The following is a 22,176-nucleotide window of genomic DNA, read 5'->3' on the forward strand; positions in this document are numbered from 1 at the left end:
ACGGTCATCAAGAACGGGAGGGCCACCTCCATACGTGAAATTGAGGAGGGTGAGACCTTCCTCCAAAAGCTGGGGATCAAGGAGAGCCCATCCGCAAGTCCCTGCCGAGACCCAGCCCCAGAAGAGGAATGGCAAACGGAGCGGGGCCGCAAAGATAACCGGGACACGGCAAACGCGGACAAAGAATGAAGCGCCGGACCCCAGTGTTGGAGAATTTCCAGTCCCTCAATGTTCCCATGTTCTCATGTTGCCAAGTTCGAATTAAAGTTTCTGCACCCCCCCCCCCCCCCCCGCATGTACCACGGAAGGTCTCCCACACACCCCAGGGAGTAGTAATCTCACACTGCCGGAAGGTCAAGAGAGCGGCTTGAGGCCACACCGGCAGTCGGGCAGCTGAAATAATCAGGACTTACCGGCAGATGAGGCTCCAAACAGTTCGACCCCCCCAGGAAAGGCTGGAACGTAGAGGGAGCAACATGGCTGCGTTGGACGCCATGCGGGAAGAACGCGGATGCAGCAGAGGTGATGGCGGGAGAGCCGAGGGGGAAAGCGCCCGAGCCCAGGCGCAGCCGGCCCCAAAATGGCGAGAACCGGAAGTGCGTCACCGGATGTTCGCCGGCGGCCATCTTGCAGGTGGCGGGGAGCCGACAGGACGTCACTTCCGGGGGACAGAGAAGATAGATGGACCGGAGGGCAATGCCCTAGAGACACAGAACACCGGCGAAATAAGAAATGGCACAAGCCCAGCAGGCGGAAGGGAGAGCACACGAAGGAGGGGGTCAGGGAGGCAGAGTCCGCGCTTGCAAGCGGAGATAGCAGGGCCTGTCCCCGCATAGTCAGAACAGGAGATAGGGACTAGTTAGGGTCAGGGGTCGGGGAGGCACATAAAGACAGCGAGGCTAGACTCCCAGTTGGCCGGCTAGCATCATGACATAGGGCCCATATAGAAAAACCCCGGAAAGGAGGCATGTCTCTGCAAAACGGAGGGGAAAGTAGCTAGAAACAAAGAGTGGAGGCGAGGTATAAGGCCCAGGTAGCAGTGCAGTGGGGGAGCCGAGCCTAAGGGCATGTTTAGGTGAGGATTGCATTAGCCTGGGGGAATAGGGGAGACAGGTACACAACAGGGGGAAGGATCATATGCAGAGGAAGGGGGAGGGACACCAGTTAATGGAGGAGAAAAGCTGTTTAATAAGATTGAATTACAGTTCTGTTTTGCTAGGTAGATTACGTTAAGAGGTGGAGGGGGGGGTGGGGATCCACGCCTGCCATCACCATGGGACTCCGCATGGGCGACTTGGAGCTCAGCCCCTGTTGGCTCATGAAAGTCCTCTCCGGGTCAGCCGAGATGGGCGAGCAGGAAGGGCAGAAGTATGCCCTGGAGGATGCCCAGGCTGAACGCCCGAGAGGGCCAGACTGGGGGATGACGGGAGTTCACTCCCGCACATCCACCAGCATTGCATTATTTGTTGTGTTTCCCTTATGTGTGCTCCTATATTTGTTTCCCTCGGCAGTCCAGGTACCTCAGAACAAAGAGGGAGTCGCAGACATCAAGTTCCTCAAACAGGACAGGCACTCGCAGCCGAGGGGTCCGCTATTCAGAGTCGTCCACAGGTTCGACAAATGGGTAGGAACATAATAATCATTTCCCACAATGTCAAGGGGTTTAACAGCCCGCAAAAAAGAAAACTAGCCATGACAGACTATCGTAGGTCGGACCCTGACATCCTCATGCTCTAGGAGACACACTTCTCAAAGAATAGCTCCCCAAAATACATTGACGGCCGTTATAGACAGTGGTACGCAGCCTCTGCTAACAAGAAGCGAAGAGGGGTGGCAATCCTCATTCACAATCGCCTGCCCCTGACCGTCACACACACTAGGAGAGATAGGAATGGTAGATTCCTGAGTGTGGTGGGGGACATACAGGAGCAGGCTATTACCCTAGCGACAGTGTACGCACCGAGTGAACAGGAAGAGGCCTTTATGACTAAATTTTTCGGTACTCTCAAAAACCTGTCAAGGGGAGGGGTAGTGGTGGGCGGGGACTTCTACCAAACGCTGAACCCGACCCTCGATAGATGTACACCAGGTGGACATAAGAAACCGAGGGCGCGCTCTGCGTGGCTCCAGGGGCTACGGGAGAATAGCCTCTCAGATATTTGGCGAGAACAGCATCAGGGTGAAAAAGGGTTCACCTTCTACTCCCACCCGCACGATAGGTATAGCAGGATAGACAACCTCTTTATGTCTAACAGAATGGTTTCTCAGATCGCCCATACGGGTATCCATGATATTTCATGGTCGGATCATGCGCCTATTGAGCTGCGGTGCTATGACTATAGACTGGACAGACCACGAGCGAATTGGAAACTTAACGAACTTTTTCTTAAAATCCCCGAGATTGAACTAAGCGTGGGAAATAGCATCAGGGATTATTTCAAGGAGAACGCCGGCAGTGTCACTTCACAATCTACCCTTTGGGAGGCCCATAAGGCTACTCTGAGAGGAGTACTCATCGGGCTAGCAAGCAGGCGCAAAAGGGAGAAGGAACAGAAAATTAATCAATTACAAACTGAATTATCCGTCCTGTCCGCCTTACATAAAGATAAGAAACAAGCGGCATCGTTAAAGACACTGCTAGACACCAAAACTAAGCTAAATTTGCTGCTGGCCTCCCGGGCTGAGAGGGAGCTGTCTTGGACTAAGCGGAAATTTTATGAGAAGGCGAACAAGCTGGATACCCCCCTTGCCAGAAAACTCAATCTTAGAGCCCAAAATTTCCACATTCAGGCGATTAGAAACGAAAAGGGTGATCTCACATCAAACCCCAAACTCATAGTAGCTGAATTCAAAAAGTACTATGAAAAACTCTATGATGGGACTAAAGTCACTCAGGGCCCAAATACTAGTAAGCACCTAAAGACATTTCTGGAAGAGGCTAAACTACCTAGCTTAAGCAGAGAGGAGAGGGAGGCGCTACAGGAAGACTTCTCGATGGATGAGCTGACGGAGGTATTAAAGTCACTTTAGGCATCTAAAGCCCCTGGGCCAGATGGCTTCTCTAATCTCTATTATAAAAAATTTAGGAAAATTTTGGCCCCCCAGTTACTAAAACTATATAACACATTTCTAGAGGGTGCCCCTATCCCAGGCCCAATGCTGCAAGCATCCATATCGGTTATCCACAAACAAGGGAAGGACCCAGCAGATTGTAAAAGTTACAGACCCATTTCCCTCATTAATACGGATACTAAGATATTTTCCAAATTATTGGCTAACCGTCTTAACCGGGTTATGCCGAGGCTGGTCCACCCTGATCAAGTAGGGTTCATATGTGGTAGTAATATTGTGGAGAGAATAGAACCCCAATGGAGAGCACTCAGCAGATGCACAATATACAGGGGACAGGAATAGGGGTGTATGCAGTGATGTGTGAAGTGTGCACATTAAAAAACCTTTATTAGAGTCATAACTCAATATTAAAATAGGGACGCTAAGTACCAAAATGATTGAGACTCATATGAGCCAAAAAAGCGCAGCGAAAGTAAAATATATATATACCAGGTCTCGCGTGTAGAGTGTAGGCTAATACCCCTGATGATATGTGCAGGGTAAAGCTAGATGTGTCAAAAACCCACTGGAGTCTATGGCAGTTGTGTTCTGTCACAGACACAGCCACTGGTGGCTATCAAAGTAGAAGCTCTAGGTAGTGGTGTGTGTTTATAATATCAGTCACACGGTATACGCAAGTAGGTATACCAGGTAGGTGTTCATGCGGTATACACGGCTGAGCATATCAGGTAAGTATTTATCCCTCTGTGCTCTCACAAGGGTAGACCATTCAAATTTGAAACTCTAGGTAGTGGTGAGTGTTATTATATATACTGGTCACACGGTATACACAGGTGAGCATATCAGGTAAGTATTTAACCCTATGTGCTCTCACAGGGACAGACCGTGATCCCCAGTAATAAGGGTGGACCAGGTCAGCAGATCGCTGCTGTGTTCCCTGGGTAGTGCTGCTGAATCAGAGTACTGCAGCAATGTTTAAAGCACTCACACACACTCACTAACTACTACCTTATCGCAGATGTCATGGAGAGTACATCTGCTACAGATAAGTAACCGTCGATCCACTGGGTAGAAAAAATAAAAATTGTAGTACACAAGTAGTGTCTACATACACTCAGAACAATAAAAACGTGAGAGGCTGGTAGCATAAAAAGGGCAGAGATCGTGGTAATGCTGAATAGCTATGCACACATAGACTAATGCTCCGTGGCTCAATAGACACACAATATCTGCTCATATAGATTAGTTACAAGCACAATGCTTCAGGCTAGCTCTCTGTTAGGGAGTTAGTATGGGTGCAGGACGCGCTCCGATCACGAGCGTTAGTCCCGCCCCCTTGACGTAATGACGTCACTGCCGACGTACGTTTCGCTTAGGCTAAAGCTTTCTCAAGGCTTGGCGGGGCATAGGTACTACCCCCACCTTTTATGGAGGAGTGTGAGCTCTGATAGGTTACTCTGTTCCCTATTCTTGTATACCAGTTAGGAACTTAGCATACATAAGATGAGGGTTAGGATCAGAGTCCTAAGTATGAATAGACTGCTGCCCCCAGTGTCCATGACGGTATTTGGGAATGTTAAAAGTAAGTTCCTCTGTCTACATAGACTAAATACCGTGCTCATAGGGGCTGCATAGGCTGGCAATTTTAGTACACTCAGGGATGTGGAGGATGACAGCAGAGAGATCTGGGGTAATTATATGCAATGCATGATCACTGGACTATGGAGATGTCCTCATAACATGGCTCATGTGAACCTAGGGGCTACATCTACACTCTATATAAATGGGCTATAAACAAAACCCTCGTTTAGACCCCTTGGGCTCAGGGTCTGTAGGGTGTAGATCGACCGGGACTCTATTTTCAATAACTATTGGTCCCAGTTCCCTTTGCGGATGCCCATGGACAGTTGGTCTATGCCCTTGGAGGTAAGTACCGTGTGGTCACCCCGGTGCTGCTCGTTGACATGCCTCGCCACCGGGGTGTCCACACCATTTCTGATGTTACCCAAATGTTCAAGGACCCTGATCCTGAATGGGCGCCTGGTTTTTCCTATGTATTTCATAGAGCAAACACACTCAGCCATATAGATGACACCTGGGGTTTTGCAATTAATAAACTTGCGTATATTAAATTGACGTGTGTTGTCCCAGTTCTTAAATGTTTTTGCATTCACTATGACCGAGCAGGCTTTGCAATTCTTGCAGCTAAAGTTGCCTGCTGGTCTCGTAGGGAGCCAGGTTTTGTTGACAGGGGCCTCAAAGTGGCTGTTAACCAACCTATCTCGTAAGTTCTTAGACCGACGGCATGTCATTTCTGGGTATGGTTTAAGCACTTCCTTGAGGTCCTCGTCTGCTCTAAGGATGTGCCAATGTCTGTTGAATGCACTCCTTGCTTTGGTCCACTGTTCGTTATATGTGCCTATAAATCTGATCGTCTTTTCAGATGTGATCTCCATTTTTTCTTTCAATAGGTCCACCCTTGGTGTATTTTTGGCTCTTTTATATGCCTTGTGGATCATATTTTTAGAATACCTTCGTTCAAGGAATATGTGGTAGACAGGCGTCAGACAATACTAGTCGGATCATAGATCTAATGGATTTGGCACAGAGGAAAAATATCCCGTCTCTGGTATTGAGTCTGGACGCCGAAAAAGCTTTTGATAGAGTAGATTGGCCCTACATGAAAGCGACGCTTGGGCTTTGGAGAGAGAATGATGGGCGCCATTCTGGCTCTGTATCGGAGTCCGACAGCGAGAGTCAAGCATCAGGGCTTCCCGTCAGAGGAATTCCCGATAAAGAGTATCACCAGACAGGGATGCCCCCTGTCTCCGCTCCTCTTTGCACTTTGCATCGAGCCCTTAGCAGCGCACATCCGGCTTACCAACATAGCAGGAATTCAGATTGGAGAACAGTCACATAAAGTGGCCCTGTATGCAGACAATGTTATTTTAACAATGTCACGGCCCCTCACCTCTCTGCCAAATGTCTTTAGTCTACTAGGGGTATTCAACAAACTGTCCGGGTTCAAAATTAACCAAATTAAATCAGAAGCCCTAAACATAAATTTGCCTAAGCCCACAGCAAAACTATTAGAGATAAATTTCAACTTCAAATGGCAAGCCACACAGATTAAATACCATGGGGTCAATATTACGAGAAACTATAAAGATTTGTACAAGGCAAATTACCCCAGACTAATCAGGACCCTGAAGGAGGATCTCAAACGGTGGTCAGGGAGCGGCATATCCTGGATAGGTAGAATCCAAAGTGTTAAAATTAATTTTCTCCCTAGAATTTTGTACTTATTTCAAACATTACCCATACAGTTGGTAAGAGACGACATCCTCCGGCTGCAGTCCTCTATGGTAAAATTTATCTGGGCTAATAAAACTGCACGTATAAAATTAAATACGTTAGTCCGCCCCACGACTTTGGGGGGGGCTAGGGGTACCCTGCTTGTTCTCGTACTTCAGAGCGGCCCAATTGTCCCAAATTACTCTCTGGCATACTCACCCTAGCCTACGGCATTGGGTAGAACTGGAAAAGGCTTGCTGCGCTCCAGTAGAGCTGCAGGACATAATTTGGCTTCCGAAAAAAAGTGTTCAAGAACATTAGCGAACCGCTTTCCGCGCTGGGCAGCTCGTTGGCGGTATGGGAGAGCAGCAGATATAAATATGCCCTTACAGGGCAGCACTCCTTGTTGACCCCGTTCTTGGGGAACCCTGATTTCGCTCCTGGTCTTTTGAGTAAGGTCTTCACAATCTGGAAACAGGCCTCACGAGGCTCTTACATCTGGAGGGTAGAATATCAATCAAATCTTTTGAACAACTCAAATCCGAAAAAGGTATACCAAACTCAGAATTATTTGCATACCTCCAGATCCGAGCATTTTACAATAAAATCCCAAAACGCCCCAGGCGTACTAATTTCGAGCAGCTATGTACCAGAGGGACAGGTACAAAGAGACTTATATCTGGAGTCTACAGAGAGGTGGTGTGTCCTGCTAAAGACGGTGTTATCAAACTGAATTATAGGACTAGATGGGAGGAGGACTTAGGGGAGACCTTAGAGGACGAGGACTGGGACACTATAGTTCTGGCAGTGGCAAAGCACTCTATCTGCACCACATTGAAGGAGAATGCATATAAGGTCCTCATGAGGTGGTATCTTACCCCGAAAAGATTGGCTAAGTTTGTCAAGGACTACCCCCCCTTGTGCCCAAAACAATGTGGGGAGCAGGCAGACTTGCTGCATATGCTGTGGGGTTTGCACCAAGGTGGCCCCGATATGGGAAGACACTAGAAGCTGGCTGCAGACCCTTTGGACCCCTGGCTGCTCCTGTTGGGAAGGCGCACCAGAGGCCTAAACAGATCTGACCATAAACTGATTGCACATTTTGCCACGGCCCTGAGGTGCGAAATCGCAGCACTGTGGAAGCAACCAGAAGTACCCAACATCCCAAAAATTCGGAACCGAATTTGGTACGTTTGCTGGATGGAACAGCTGACGAGCATGGTAAATGACACCTGCACAAACTTCCTTAAAGTATGGGCTCCATGGCTGGCCCAAACAGACATCCCAGGGATAAATGCCACTACTATATTGCTTTGATAATAAGAAATGCATTCTCCTTGGATAGACCAGAACTGACAATAGGTAGCACAAGACAGGTAGGGCCGACTATAACCGGGCAGGAGCATAGACTAATGAAGCAAATACACACCCGCACAGTTTCCCCATAGGTAGGACCAGTGATATAGACTCCATGAAAGAGAATAGCCAGACTGCAATCCCCCCCCTCCCCCTCTCTTCTTGTAAGTCAGTTTGTCTGTACGTCTCCCCAGTCTGTACAGTTATTATAGTTGTTACCTAAATCAAGTGCGGTGGATACTGATTTCCCAGACAATGGGTTGAAAGATTGTTATATGCATGTATCAAGTGCTTAATAAAAACCTTTGTTGAAAAAAAAAAAAAACCATGCAATCTTCATATGAATTCAGTTGATTTGAAATGTATTGGTGCCTGATTATTCTAAATAACAACACTTTATGTTTATTTGCAAACATACTTTCTAATGTGTCAAATTATCTAATTTTAGAAAAGGATATGGCTTTCTCTGGTGTGATGGCATTACCAGAACGTGTTACTGGCACATTGCATAACGGTGGTGATACTTCACTTAAGTAAGAAACACTGAAGATGTTTAAAGTGACTCACCCATGAATGAAGAGTAGAACAAGTGAAATGCATAGAAATAACTAACATTTTTTTTGTGATTGCGAAGTAATTTTCCTCCTTGAAATGTTTTAATTGAAATCCTGTAGACGTGTTCTGTGATTTTGAGTAATGCTTTAAGGGGACTTTGCTCAGATTAAGAATTGTGGGGGGAAAAGATTAAATGGCAAACCTTGTTGAATTTTTTAATCTAGCACTGATGTCTTGCTATTCTGTTTGCTTGTTGTAAAGACATATGAAGCATCTAATGCCATTAGAATGTCAATAGAATTATACTGTATACTAACAGAGTAGTACCCAGCTCTATTTATGTCCGTAATAGGAATGTACTGTACAAAAGAACTGAATATAAGACTGCTGGATCCTGTTGGAAGCCAAATGAAAATAAATACAAAATAAGTTTTACCCAAGCCACTGAATACGGTTCCCTGCTGAAACTTGGAAAGAAAAGATAAATTATGCATTATTCTCTGAAAGCCTTGAAATCTGATTGAACTTGTGGAGGAATGTCCACCTATTTGTGTTTTCTTTTGTTTACTCGAAGCAATTAACACTAACTATACATCTCATAGGCACTGCAGACACAGGCACATCTCATAGGCACTGCAGACCCATTGCAGACACAGTTACTGTGCCAGAGCACCCTCCTAGTGTCTCTAAGTTCTCCCTATTAACCACTTAGATTGTAAGCTCTTCAGGGCAGGGACTCCTTTTCCTAATGTTGCTTTCATGTATGATGCACCTATACTAAATGCTTTGCTTTTGTAATATATAGTCCACAATGTTTACATTTGTTGTAAGAAAGGCAAGAACATTTGTGACTGAGGAAGGTGTTATTCTAATGTGTTTATATTATGTCATGCCAAATATTTTATAGGATTGTCCAATTAAGAGCCCATAACAGGTGAGGGAAATCCAGTTTAGAATAACCAAGATATGCTGTCAGTTGCTATAGTGTGTGTGTGTGTATGATTGTGTGTGTGTGTCTCACATACTTTGCGCTACCTTATCTGTTTTCATTACCCAAATAAAATGTGTTGTAATACTGATGATACATGGCATAGCAATTTTTTAAACAGTATAGAGATATTGCTTGTAGGCAGATGACCTTTATAAATTACAGCCAATAAAAGCAAAATGTGTTACTTAAAGTGTTCCTCTCGGATAGCATGCTGCTAACAAGTAAAGGGTAGTTTGCAAGGAGACTTTTCAGGTACAGTATATGAGCCTATTCTATCTGAAACTGGAGGTATCCAAATCTCCTTGGATCTGTACATATGGAAAATCTCTCTAAAAGCACCTGTGTCAGGCATTGTAATCCTTAATACTCTCTTATTAATTTGAACTTATTACAACAAGGTTGGGGGACGTAATGAAATGTTTATCTTATTACTACATATGAATTGCATTGTAAACATTTATTGGTCATTGTATTACATCGGATGCAGTCACCGTTAACGAGGATCCTTCTCTATACCTCAGTCAATCATTCTGATTTCACAATAGTCATTTTGCTATGAAATATTGCACTCTAGTGGTTTCGTTGTAATTGAGTACTATGTTATTGTAACGTCTGTATGCCAGTACTGAGGTGGGTAAGGGTATAACACGCACCCACAGCAGTGAGGGCGTGCCCGGAGTGTGGTAAGATGCGTTGCCGGGCCTGGTGAGAAAAGGGTTAACGATATACTTGCTGAGTCCGGGGTGCCAGAAGTCGGAGGGTAATGTCCAAGAGCCATGGGGCTGGAGAAAGCAGCGTAGTGAGGTCCAAAGCAGAGTCCAGGGGTAGAGAGGTACACGTAATCAAACCGAGCCGAGATCAATCCAAGGGTATCCAAACCGGCAGGGACAGGAACAAGAGATGCAACAGAGAACAGAGCTTTGCATAGACACTGCACACAGGAGCCACAGAGAAGCTATGCTGAGCGACGACGGAGAGGGCAGACTGGGGTTATAAAGGAAGGAGGGCCAATGTTAGCAAGGGGTGGAGCAGAGGCCTGTCTGGGTGATCGTACGGATAGGTCCAGGTGAGCAGGGAGGGAGACAGGGGTGTGATTCCTGGTAATGGCCTGCAGCCGATGGGCGGCGCCAGCGGCGCGGAAGGGCTGGTAAGAGGATCGGGTGCGCGCCCTCTGTAAGGCTGCCGTGCGCGTGCCCCGGTCACGTGCTTGCGGATGCGGCGTGCGCCGCGGAGGAACGGCTCGGCGTGGGACAGGTAAGAGGCTGAGGGAGCGGGGAACCGGGGTAGAGTGCCGCAGTAGGGCCAGAGGTGACGGGGACCCGCTGAGAGGCGCGTGTCCCCCGATCCGTTACAGTACACCCCTCCCCTTGAGGATCGGACTCCGGACGATCCTCCCACGGTTTGTGAGGAAATTTCCAACAAAATTGTTTGAGAAGAGCTGGAGCATGAATATGATGACAAGGTACCCAGGAACGTTCCTCCGGGCTATATCCCTTCCAATGAACGAGGAACTGAAGTCTGCCCCTGGACCAACGTGAATCAAGAATGGAATGGACTTCGTATTCCTGTTGTCCTTGTATTGTGACGGGATTAGGTCTCCGAGGACGCTCTGGAAAGTGTACATTTTGGACAAAGGGTTTCAGAAGGGACACGTGAAACACAGAGGGTATCTTCATGGTGGGAGGAAGCGAATGTCGATAAACTACCGGGTTGATCCGTTCAAGGACCTTGAAGGGACCCAAGAATCTAGGAGCCAGCTTCTAGGAAGGAGTTTTGAGCTTGATATTTCTTGAAGATAGCCAAACTGTGTCTCCAGGTTTGAATACTGGACCCACCTGATGTCGCCGATCTGCTTGCATCTTTTGTTTTTGGACGGACCCTTGCAAGGCTCTTTAAATCTTTTTCCAAGAATTTTGTAGATTGGAGACGTGAGTATCCGCTGCAGGAACACCTGAAGGGAGGGAGGAGAGGGGAAGACTGCTGGGATGGTACCCATAGTTAATGAAAAAAGGCGACTCTTGCGTGGACTCATTCTTCAGCGAATTAATAGCGAACTCCGCCCAGGGTAATAGGTCCACCCAATTGTCTTGAGATTCTGACACAAAGCATCTGAGATACTGTTCCAAGGTCTGATTCATTCTCTCCGTCTGGCCGTTGGTTTGCGGGTGGTAACCCGAGGAGAAGAGAAGGGAAATGCCAAGTCTTTGAGAGAACGCTCGCCAAAATTTAGAGATGAATTGAGTACCTCTGTCTGAAACAATGGAAAGTGGCACGCCGTGTAACCTGAAAATTTCTTTCGAAAAAATGTCAGCCAAGGTAACTGAATTGGGGAGACCCTTGAGGGGTATAAAGTGCGTGTGCTTAGAAAACCAGTCCACTACCACGAGGATCGTATTCATCCCCTGAGAATTTGGAAGTTCCACAATAAAGTCCATGGAAATATGCTTCCAAGGCCGTTCCGGAATAGGAATAGGCAGGAGGAGGCCGGAAGGTTTGTTTCAGGCGGACTTGCTCTGAGCACAGACTGGACAAGCTCTGGTAAAAAAATGTTCTTGTTCATTTTAGGCCACCAAAATGTCCGTTTAATAAGATCCACTTTTCTCTTGAAGCCTGGATGACCAGCAGATCTAGAAGAATGCCCCCACTCTAGGATCTTGTGGCGAAAACGTGGAGCAGTGTACAGACGTCCTTCTGGCACCTTAAATCTCCTAGGGATATGAGCCTGGGCTTTATTGATCTCATCCAGGATATCAAAATTATTGGCAGAAATAATATATTTTGCAGGAAGAATCGTCTCAGAAGATTCGGTAGATCCTTCCTCCGTAGAGAATTGGCGAGAAAGAGCATCGGCCTTGATATTCTTGGTACCAGGAATATAAGAAATAGTGTAATTGAAACGAGAGAAAAACAGTGCCCAACGTGCTTGACGGGATCCCAGATGACGAGCCCCCTCAATATATAAGTTGTGATCGGTGAGAATGGCTACTGGCTCTTTGGTACCCTCGAGGAGATGTCTCCATTCCTGCAGAGCTAATTTGATAGCCAAAAGTTCACGGTTCCCAACATCATAAATTCTCTCGGCCGAAGAGAATTTCCTGGAAAAGAATCCACATGGATAGAGTTTTTCTTGTGGAGAAGATCTTTGTGAGAGCACTGCCCCAGCTCCCACATCAGAAGCGTCTACCTCCAGGGTGAAAGAAAGGGATGTATCCAGATGCCGAAGGATGGGGGCGGAGACGAAAGCTCTTTTGAGAATCTCGAAGGCTTTGATGGCTTCAGAAGACCATGCTGTAGGATCAGCACCTTTTTTGGTCAAAGCCGTAATGGGTAAGGCGATAGTGGAGAAATTACGGATGAATTTTCGATAGTAGTTAGAGAAACCAAGGAAACGCTGAACGGCTTTTAGGGAATTCGGCAGCGGCCAATCCAGAACAGACTTCAATTTCTCAGGATCCATGGTGAAACCCTTATTGGAGATTATATAGCTAAGGAAGGCTGTGGAAGAGACATTTCTCCATCTTCGTGTACAGGCTGTTAACACGCAGCCGAGAGAGGACCACCCTGGTGTGACGAATGTGTTCTTCCAGGTTCTTGGAGAAAATGAGGATATCATCTAAATATACGATGACGAAAATTCCCAGAATGTCCCGGAAGATATCATTCATAAATTCTTGGAAGACGGCAGGGGCATTGCAGAGGCCGAACGGCATCACTAGGTATTCATAATGACCCGAACGCGTGTTAAATGCAGTTTTCCATTCGTCACCGTCTCGTATTCGGATGAGATTGTAGGCTCCTCTCAGGTCGAGTTTGGAAAATATAGAGGCTCCCTGGAGCCGGTCAAAGAGTTCCGAAATTAGAGGGAGAGGGTACCGGTTTTTGACTGTAATCTTGTTAAGGCCACGAAAGTCGATACAGGGTCTTAAAGAGCCCTCCTTCTTTTTCACGAAGAAGAAACCGGCCCCGGCGGGGGAGGTGGAATTCCGAATAAACCCTTTCTTAAGATTCTCCTGGATGTATGTCGCCATAGCCTCGGTCTCGGGCACAGATAAGGGATATGCTTTAGACTTGGGGAGTGTGGTTCCAGGAATTAATTCGATGGGACAGTCGTACGAACGATGAGGTCGAAGAACTTCAGCCTGAGTCTTGGTAAAGTCGTGGTATACCTCTGGCAGGGAAGAGAGAGAAGGAATAGACACGTTGAGACCAGCGAGTACGGTAACGGAAGGTGTGACCGTCTTCTCCAAGGTAGGAGCCCACTGGATCGGTAGTTCGTTGGTCCAATCAACACGCGGGTTGTGAAGCTGGAGCCACGGCAATCCCAAAATGACCTGGACAGTAGGGGAGTGGAAGACATCGAAGATGATGACTTCAGAATGACCATCCGCGGTGGTCATGGTGAGAGGAATAGATTCCCAAATAATGAAGGCTGGTTGGAGTGGTCGGTCGTCGATGGGCGACGTCTTCTTGACTAACGGGATTTGATTCTTGCAAGCATAGTCGTGATCCAAAAACTTGCCACCAGACCCGGAGTCGATGAAGGCTTCAACCTCTACCTTGACATTAGGACCCACAAGAGTTATGGGGAGAAGGATTCTCTTCGGTAGCTCTTTCGGGGAAGAGGGGCAAGGAGAAATGGTACCCAGTAGAAGCCCCTCTACCTTTACTGGGCGTTCTCGTTTCCCAGTTTCAGGCGACAGTGGCATAGTTTGTGTTCCGGGGAACCACAGTAGTAGCAGAGACCCTCATCTCGGCGGCGTGTTCTCTCAGTGGCCCGAAGCTGTTGACTACCGATTTGCATCGGTTCGGGAGTGTCCAACGCAGGAAGAGCCAAGGGAGGATACCTAGGAGAAACAGGCAAGGGAGACAGTAAACGAGGGTGCTGGCGCTCGTGGCGTTGCTCTTGAATGCGCTGGTCAATTCGGATGCTGAGGGCAAGGAGATCCTCTAGAGATGAGGGACGAACATGAGCTGCGAGGTCATCCTTGAGGGATTCAGACAAACCCTGCCAGTATGCCACGGCGAGAGCCTCATCGTTCCACTGGGTTTCTGCAGCGATGGTGCGGAACTCCACCGCGTATCTTGCAGCCGGTCTGCGACCCTGGGAGAGATGGAACAAGGAAGAAGCGGCAGTCTCCCTACGTGCTGGTATGTCAAAGACCAGCTGAAATTCTCACCGGAACTTGGGGTAATCTTGGGTTAGGTCTGATCGGTGTTCCCAGAAGGGAGAAGTCCAAGCGAGCGCGTCGCCAGTGAGCAGAGCATAGACGTAGGCCACCTTAGAACGACCTGAGGGAAACCAAGATGGGGACATTTCGAACTGGACGTCACACTGGTTCAAGAATCCCCGGCAAGTAAGGGGGTCTCCGGCATACCGGTTAGGAGGTGGAATACGTGGTTCCAAATTACCCATAGGTAGTGGGGCAGGAGGGGACGGTGCAGCTGGAGATTCCCGCAGGGAGAGTGTAGAAAGTTTTTGCGCCACAGCGGTAACTTGGTCGCTTAAAAATTGCCAGTGATCCATAGTGACACCTTGGCCCACCTCAGGGGGGTCTGCGTTTGTTGGGCTCAGCATAATGTAACGCCTGTATGCCCGCAGACCTGGCCAGTCCTCAGTATTGAGGTGGGTAAGGGTATAACACGCACCCACAGCAGTGTGGTGAGATGCGTTTCCGGGCCTGGCGAGAAAAGGGTTAACGATATACTGAGTCCGGGGTGCCAGAAGCCGGAGGGTAATGTCCAAGAGCCTAGGGTCAGGGGAAGGAGAAAGCAGCGTAGTGTGGTCCAAAGCAGAGTCCAGGGGTAGAGAGGTACACGTAGTCAAACTGAGCCGAGATCAATCCAAGGGTATCCAAACAGGGGCAGGGACAGGAACAAGAGCTGCAACAGAGAACAGAGCTTTGCATAGACAATGCACACAGGAGCCACAGAGAAGCTATTCTGAGCGACGACGGAGAGGGCAGACTGGGTTTATAAAGGAAGGAGGGCCAATGGTAGCAAGGGGTGGAGCGGAGGCCTGTCTGGGTGATCGCAGAGATAGGTCCAGGTGAGCAGGGAGGGAGACAGGGGTGTGATTCCTGGTAATGGCCTGCAGCCGATGGGGGGCGGCGCGGAAGGGCTGGTAAGAGGATCGGGTGCGCGCGCCCTCTGTAAGGCTGCCGTGCGCGCGCCCCAGTCGCGTGCGGATGCGGCGTGCGCCGCGGAGGAACGGCTCGGCGTGGGACAGGTAAAGGGAGCGGGGAACCGGCGTGGGGCCAGAGGTGACGGGGACCCGCTGAGAGGCGCGTGTCCCCCGATCCGTTACAGTTATGCTTTTCAGTACCTCCCTAGATCAGTGGGGAGGCCAGCATGCTGAATTGAACAGGGTTTAAAAAATATATAGATATATATCTACAGTATGGACACAAACCTAACTAATTAGTATCAGTTGTTATTTCACCTGCACTGGGCTATGTATTTTTCAACTTTCAATGCAATAAAATCAGTAGCTTTTTCTTTCAAAGGTTTTCAGTACAAAATGCGATTTGCTCAAAAGTTGTTCTTAATATGAACTGATATGTAGTCATATAACATCTGAATTACATGGCAGTGAAGTCCATTTCGCCCACACAAAATATGCTGTTCGCTATAAAAAATTGCAGAAATGATTCCGTAAAACATTCTGTGGTTGAGGTGTGCAAAATAAAAAGGCTTTAAGCAGCATTCATGGGCTTGGAGGAAGCACTAAAAATAGGCATACTTGGTGTGCTAAATGGTCTATTACTGCCATCAATTCTGTCCCCTCGAAAGGATGTAAAAAATGATGTAATACAGAATTTAGGCATTTACACTTAAATAAAAAAAAAACGTTCAGTCTTTATCCATTTAAAAAAATGGCTACAGAAACATCTTGACCTTAAAAAAAAAAAAGCTCAGAAAGGCATTACAATCCTTGAAATCAACCAATTATGTATATAGTTGTATTTCTTTGCCTGCTACTTATATTAAGAACTCTCTTTAGTAAGGCGATATATATAAAATTGCACAGACAGGGAACACTCACTACATGACCCAACAACTCTCAGAAGCAAAAGTGAACTACTGGTCGTCGGCCACATGTGAATACGGCAGTGCAAATAATACTTTACTGAAAAATAAACTGGTGTTAACAAAGAGTATTGTACCTCCTCATAATCTGTAAAAAATAAATGACATGTAAATAAATGTCAAAGTGCCACATTTTTTTTAGTTGCAGAAGAGCAACTACCATACCCTGTGATGGCAGATACAATAGATTTGTTCAAAAAAAGGTTGGCCATCTTTTTAAATGGGAAAGGTATACAGGGATATACCAAATAAGTATACATGGGAAGGATGTTGATCCAGGGATTAATCCGATTGCCAATTATTGGAGTCAGGAAGGAATGAATTTTTCCCCTTAATGGGGTTTTTTGTTTGCCTTCCTCTGGATCAATGAGTAAGTATAGATATAGGATAAAGTACTGTATCTGTTGTCTAAATTTAGCATAGGTTGAACTTGATGGACGGAAGTCTTTTTTCAACCTCATCTACTATGTAACTATGTAACAGAGGCACTGCACATACGTATAATTGTAGTTAAATGGATAAAGCAAGGATTATGGTGAACTCGAAATGAAACTCACCATATGGGCCCCAATAATGCAATTCTACAAACAAGGAATGGATTGTACATTTAGGATTTGGTAAAGAAATGTATTACTCTAGTCAACACAAAATCTGAAGGAGGTGATCAAAAATGGAAATAAGTCATTAGGACAGGCCAGCGTGGTTTTAGGCGATGTCCCCAGTGGCTGCGCTACAGCGTGCGTGCCACACACCAGAGCACAGCCCTCTATGGGGCAGGCCCCAGTCGGTGTGTGCGCATGCACGCACGCACGCACAAGGCGCGATACACAACTGCCTTGGCCAAAAGACAAGATTTTTGGCGTGGCGGCCGAGCATTGACCACGTCCCGGTGGCGGTTCAGCCAATGAGGACAAAACAGCTTTGTGATGTAACGGCCGCGCCCTTGCCATGCCCCTGCGCATCCCGACCCCCCATCAGATCTCATGCTCTCCACTGCAAGCACAACCGCAGACCACTGGTCGCGACTGATACGGGTGCATGTGCCGCCATACACTCCGGTGCGCGTGCAGCCGTGACCAATGGAGCCGTAGCCTTAGAGTATAATACCAAAGAACTGTTATCTATCAGACAAGACTATGACTATGCAGAAAGTTATTTGAAAAGTGCCATTTTATACTGCATTCATTTATACTGCTATTTGTATTAACGTTTTTTTTTTTTTAGAATTATTATACAGGCATACCCCGCATTAACGTATGCAATGGGTCCAGAGCGTTTATGTAAAGCGAAATAGCACTACCTTTTTTCCACTTATCGATGCTTCGGTACAGGTAGGGAGCCGGTATTGCTGTTCAGGACGTGCTGACAGGCGCATGCGCGAGCTGCCGTTTGCCTATTGGGTGAGGAGAATCAGTGCGTCACTATTACGGTGGTCTGTAGGGCAGAATAAGTGTCCGTACTCGCGAAGCGAGCATACGGACACAAGGGTATGGTGCTATTGAAAATATGTCCTTACTCGCGAGTGTACTTAAAGTGAGTGTCCTTAAACAGGGGTATGTCTGTATTATAGATTATTTATATCACTAAAAATTTTATTACCAATATTATAATTGCTGAATAACATGCCCCAGAAATTGTTTCTATTTTTTAGGGAAATCTGTAAATGGAATTCAAGTGACCCCAGACTCTATTCAGATTGAACTGAGAAAGATTGTGTAATATAAGAAAAATACATTTAAGGGAAATAAATAATTGATTAGTTGGAAAGAACCAGTGAATTGTTTATAGTAAATTTAGGGTACAAGAGGAAGTCTGTCCAAGGTCAAGATAAGAGTATTGGCTTTGTGCCCAGACTTTTCCAAGCATTGTTTAATTGGACCATTGTTTCATGCTAATAAGCTTTGCATAGGTTACTTTAACAGCTAGGATTTCCGTATGACCTATATGAATCTGTTTTTAGAGTAGATACGTCAGAATGTAAAGAATGGACGAACCAACAATCAAGAATGCTTTGTTCTCCGTCCATACAGTAGTATGTTTTAGTTTGGCTCGCACCTGTAGATGAAGCTTTATTGTTATTTTGCCTTACAGTAAATAAATGAACTGCCAAGGAATCTTTTTTCAGATATTTAATTTGACACTGGATAAGAGGAAACACGATTACAAACATAAAGAACTTTCTTCTTCAAAAGAATATTATCATCTTTGATCAATCTTTCATAATATTATTTTCAATGGATTGCGTATATTTTCAGCAGATATGCCGCCTCCTCCTATAAATTATGGTGAGAAGCATGGTTACACAGAGTTAATCATACGGTCCACCCCGAACCCTGCCCCCCACCCCTTTCCCCGGTGCCCCCCTGTCACATGCGGGTGGACGTGTGCTCAGTCGTCCAGCGGCCTGGCGGTGCGCGCACGCTGCGGCTGCTCCCGTTCATCGGGCACTTCAGCCTCCTCCCGACACCAGCTCGTGCCCGCTCCAGGTTGCCGTGCGCCCGCTTCAGGTCGCCGTGCGCCCGGCAGCGTTCTCCCGACACTGGCTCACGCCCGTTCCGGGTTGCCGTGCGCTCTGCGGCCTGCACTGCATGCTCTGCCCCCACACCCGGGACTGACCGGTCAGAGCGCCCGGACAGGAGAGAGGCGCCTTCTGGACCGGTGGGAGCTCGGAGACTGGACAGAGGTGGCTGGTGTCCGCCGGTGGGGGGAAGGGGCGGGTCCTCACTGCAGGTGTTGTTGGTGCCCGAGGACATTTGTGTGTGTGTGTGTGTGTGTGTGTGAGTATGTGTGTATGTGTATGACACTGGGTGTGTGTGTGTGTGTGTGTGTGTGTGTGTATGTGTGTGACACTGTGTGTGTATGTGTGTGACACTGTGTGTGTATGTGTGTGACACTGTGTATGTGTGTGTGTATGTGTCTGACACTGTGTTTGTGGCACTGTGTGTGTCTCACGGTGTGTGTGGCACTGTGTGTGTCTCACGGTGTGTGTGGCACTATGTGCTGCGCGGGGGGGTGACCGGAGCTGCGCAGGGGGTGGGGGAGGACCGGAGCAGCGCAGGGGGGGGAGGACCAGAGCAGCGCAGGGGGGGGGAGGACCGGAGCAGCGCAGGGGGGGGGGACCGGACCTGCGCAGAGGGGGGGAAGGACCACAGCGGCGCATGGGTGGGAGGAGGCAGAGAGAGACGAGGGGAATGTGGGGGTGGAGAGAGGAAGTAGCGGGAGGTTTTGGTCCCGGGCAGCGCCGGGTCTCTCAGCTATTATCTTATAACTGTGCAGTATAAAGTCATAATGAGTATTACAGTACTTCACATTTCTCATGATAGATCTTCTAGATGGGGTTTTCAAGCTTGTTTCTCTCTGGGCACCCATAATCACAGTGCTCAGTTGCTAAGGCACCACTACAAAAGGACAGGATCACAGAAAACACAGGAGAGAAACAGAGAGTCGTTGGAGACAGAGGGGGACAGAGTCACAGAATATACACACAACAGGACAGACAGAACAAATACACACAGGACAAGGACAGACACACAGCCTTGCCTCTCTTCCACACATGCTGCTTCCTCCTCAGTTTAGCCACACACCACAAGCTCTTGACACCTCCTCCTGCTGGGTAATGCAGCCAAGCCGGATGGAGGAAACTGCCAAGCCCCCTAGCGACAGCCCTGGGGGTGAAATCCTGGGGCACCCTTTTGATCCTCTCACAGAACCCAAGGGTGCTGCAGAACAGCGATGGGGAATCGCTATTCAAGATTCTATTCTCCCTGCACTCATTCAGGGCTCTTCAACTAGTTCTCCAAAGTGTCCAGGTCAGAAAACATTTAGGAGTAGATGGGCAACAAGTTTTTTTCAATGTAGTTTAGTTACATTTAAATATTTACAAAATACTATATTTTAACATTTTGCCGTCCGGCTGGCATTGGAAGTTGGGCCCTGCCAACTTCTTTTCCTGGCTGCTGGTCCTTTTGTTGCTGCTGGGCCCAGGCTCTCCTCAGCCGCGGGCCCACTGACACTGTCCCACGCCGAGCCTTTGACACCGGCACGCAGTGGGCCCAGCTTACGATGTGCACCGATGAGAGAGAGGCCCGGCGTAGGACAATGTCAGTGAGGGAGGCCCGCAGCTGGGGAGAGCTAGGGCTCGGCGTCCGGACAAAGCAGTTGACATTTTTGCTAGTTGGAGGGAAATAGAGGAGGCGAAGTGTTAAATGGGGGCTTACAAGACTGCCTACACGGGGAGAGGGGGCAGTCGGCGCTGTAGTCCCAGGCCCAGAGAAACCTGTCTGCAGCCCTGCCTACGCTCATTGCTTTTAGACCCGATATTTTTACTATCCCCCTTTGGGGACTACTAGTTAGTATAAGAGGTCAACAGTCTTAATGGTTACACAGGTTACTCCCCTACCCATCACGTGATGATGCAGAGAGGATAGCCACTCACCAGTAGGTCTTGTGACCTGTGATGTCATCATAAAGAAATGGGAGGGTATATATAGCGCTCCTGAATGTCCTAGAACTAGGTTCCTTGGGAGTGGCAGTTGGAGAGGTCCTCACTGTGAGTCATGTAAATATGTTTGTGTATAGTTATATGTACTAAGGATGTCTTCTCACCTTTATTGTTTTCAGTTAAGGAACGTGCCTCATTCAGTTAGTGCCTATAGTAATGGCCCAAGATTCTTCTCATTCAGGAAGAAGAGTCAACAAAGAGTTGTAGCTCCAGGACATAATCGCATCGCCCCCACTGGCAGGCCCTTAGTAAACTCCAGATTCAATATGCATACACTACCGACACGCTTTATCACTCTGCGACCAGATCCGCAAGCCGGGAAATTTCCCGGCTTGCTAGTGGCCGCCCCTCGGCGTGCCGCGCGTCATAGACGCGCGGTCACGCGTCTTCGGGAGCGTGCGCCCCCTGCACGCGCGTCCAGGGGCTCCCCAAGGGAGCCCTGGTGTCCCGCGATCGCGGGACAGCGGCAGGGGGTTCCGGGGGACCCGGCGGACCCGGCAGCGGTAGGGAGAGCGCCCCGATCGGAGGGCGCTCTTCCGCTGCTTCGGCGCGCGCCCGTCACTCTCGGGCGCGCGCCAGGCTAATGCTGCGGCCAAGAACGGGCAAATGCTCGAATAAACTTGGCCGCAGCAGTATACAAGGTAGGCAGTACACAGAGTGATGGGATACTGATACTTCAACCACAGTAGCCCCTGTGAGATGGGGCACTATTGATGCTATACAGCAGATTGCCAATCTAACCATTTCCAAAGGACACATATATATATATATATATATATATATATATATATATATATATATATACAGTGTTCGACAAACCCGTTCCCCCACTCGCACCTGGCGCGTGGAAATTGGCTCATGGCCAGTAGATTTCCCCTGCTCTGCAAAAAAAAATCCCCTCACCAAAAAAAAAAATCTCTCTAGCTCTGTGGTTCCCAATCTGTGTGCCACATGGCTGGCCTATAGGGACGCCGCAAGTTTGTGTGTGGATTCCCTTTCGCAGCCCATCCGCAGAATCCCTTCCCCCCCTGCTCCTTCCTGTACCGGCAGCCAGGGCAGAGGAGCAGGAAGAGGAAGCCAACTCCCCCCCCCCCCTCGCCTCACTCCGGTGCCTGCTGGAGAGGAAGAGGAAGCTCCCCCCCCCCCACGGCTGCACAAAGCCTCCCTGCAGCAGCACCCTTACCCCTCCACTCCTCTGCTGCAGTTCCCCTGCACTTTACGCCCCTCATGCGTGTGTATATGAGTGTGTGTGTGTGTGTCTGTGTTTGTATGGGAGAGAAAGTGTGTCTGTGTATGGGAGAGAAAGTGAGTGTGTGTGTGC

This window comes from Ascaphus truei, chromosome 3, assembly GCF_040206685.1.
Source record: "Ascaphus truei isolate aAscTru1 chromosome 3, aAscTru1.hap1, whole genome shotgun sequence".
Taxonomy (NCBI): Eukaryota; Metazoa; Chordata; class Amphibia; order Anura; family Ascaphidae; genus Ascaphus; species Ascaphus truei.